Genomic DNA, 2,401 nt, shown 5'->3' with positions numbered 1-2,401 from the left:
ATCACTTCATCTTGGAAACTTTATTCTTTCTTTATAATGTTGGTTGTGGTGACTGTGTGCTGTGGAGTCCTATTGATGCAGTAATTAAAGTGCTGGAACCTAAAGGTCAATGGTTCAAACACACTTAGCACTCCATGGGAGAAAGAAGTGGCATTTGGCTTCTGTTAAGATGCATAGCCTTGTAAACTCAGTGAATAAGTTCTACTCTATTGTACAGCATTCCTGTGAACACAAATACATTCAACAGTAGTAGGTTTAGTGTATTGGTCTATAAATAAATAACTCAAATATAATTATATCATCAGTAAGTGAACATAGTTGACAAAATGCCTTTTAAAGATGCATTAAAACTTGTGTAAACATAGGTGTGATGTGACAATAGAAGAAAGACTATAGAAGCTGTCAGCCTTAACCAGGTAGTTCTAACTCATGCTCAAGCTCAATGGCACAGTCTTCATGCCTCCAATGTTGACACTGATTGGTATCCCAGGCTTGGAGTCAGTGCAGTTCTGGATTGGAATTCCTTTCTGTGCCATGTACATTATTGCCATCTTTGGAAATTCTCTGCTCCTCCTCATTATCAAATCTGAACACAGTCTCCATGAGCCCATGTATCTTTTCCTGGCAATGCTTGAAGCAATAGACATTGCCCTCAGCACATACATCCTACCCAAAATGCTAGGTATATTCTGGTTCAACTTACCAGAGATATATTTTGAAGCTTGTCTCTTGCAGATGTGGCTCATCCATACATTCCAGTGTATTGAGTCGGGCATTCTGCTGGCTATGGCCCTGGACCGCTATGTGGCAATCTGTGATCCTCTGTGACATGCAACCATTTTTACTCACCAACGTCTCACCCAAACTGGGGTTAGGGTAACACTCAGAGCTGTCTTCCTCGCAGCTCCATGTCTCATTAAATGTCGGCTCAAATTCTACCGAACTATTGTAGTCTTCCACTCATACTGTGAGCACATGGCCATTGTGAAGTTGGCAGTAGAAGATGTTCGCATCAACAAGAGCTATGGATTGTTTTCTAGTAGGCTTTCGGTATACTAGGATTTGACATTGCCTTCATCATACTCTCCTACATCGGCATATTTATAACTGTTTTCAACCAGCCTCAAAAGGAAGCAAGACTCAAAGCCTTTAATACCTGCATTGCCCACATTTGTGTCTTCCTGGAATTTTATCTCTTGGCTTTCTTCTCTTTCTTTACATACAGATTTGGTTTCCACATTCCACGCTACATTCATATTCTTCTGTCTAACCTTTATTTGCTTGTCCCAATTTTGCTCAATCCTGTAGTTTATGGGGTGAAGACCAAACAGATTAGAGATTGAGTGTTCAAGATTTTTTATTCTAAGGATGCTTCTTGATTTCTATTTCAAATGATTTTATTTTAAATAACAAAATGTCACTCTGAAAACATCTTGTTCTTAGAAAGTGTTCTCTCAAGTTTATTGTGTGTTGAAATATAAAGTTGTAACTTTGTATCCAAGTATGTAAAAGCTACCATATCTAATTACATAATTTCAGAGTTTGTTGACAGAATAAAACATAGAGAGATACTATTATTGAATAAATAAATTATAGAAGAAGCAGACATAATGAGAATTTAAAACACAACTAAATATTTTAGCCTCTGTTTTAAAATACCAAGTGCATTGGTGTCACTGAAAAAAATCTAGTCTAATATATTCTAATTCTAATGTATTTGATCAAAATTATTTTCATTATCATTAATGATCACATTCATCATCCTCGTTGATGCTGTTGTTGTCAGTTGTCATAGACACATTGCCTGGATTTGAGCCATGTTCAATAATGTTGGTATGCTGGACCTCATTTTTATAATCCTGCATTTTGAGAGCCTTCAAACCTGGAGAGAACATTTCCAGCAGTATATAGTACTCTATTCTGTTGTGTTCTATAAGGCTTTTGGTTGGCTCAGTTGGTTGTCTTTTGGAAGTAGATCACCAGGACTTTCTTCCTGTGCTGCCAGACTCTGCTGAAATCGATCCATCATTAATGCCTCTTCTAGTAGTTGAAATACCATGACATAGCTTTCATCATCATAACAACATGCAAGCAATCACAGTACTACAAACTGACAGACATGTGGTAGATCACCATTTTAATCACCATTAAAAGAAGTATATCTAGAACGCTTCTTAGAAACAAGTATGGCAAAACTTTAGCTTGTTTACTTTGGACATGTTATCAGAAGTTTCCAATCTCTGGCAAAGGACCTCATGCTGGCTAATGTAGTTGTTAAGTGTTGTCAAGTTGGTTCTGACTCATGGTAACACTGTATAGATTTTTGGTTAGCAGTCCAGCACTTATCCTACAGAGAGATTGAGTGAAAATGAGGAATAATATCAATGAGATAGAATGACAG

At 37.2% G+C, this 2,401-nt stretch overlaps 1 pseudogene; it reads left to right on the top strand.

Annotated features, from left to right (window-relative positions):
* The first annotated feature begins 429 nt into the window (after positions 1 to 429).
* Positions 430 to 1,379, top strand: LOC102821069 (annotated as a pseudogene).
* Positions 1,380 to 2,401: the final 1,022 nt, after the last annotated feature.

The sequence above is a fragment of the Chrysochloris asiatica genome, unplaced genomic scaffold, assembly GCF_000296735.1.
Source record: "Chrysochloris asiatica unplaced genomic scaffold, ChrAsi1.0 scaffold00140, whole genome shotgun sequence".
NCBI lineage: Eukaryota > Metazoa > Chordata > Mammalia > Afrosoricida > Chrysochloridae > Chrysochloris > Chrysochloris asiatica.
This window is presented reverse-complemented; position numbering and strand designations above follow the sequence as displayed.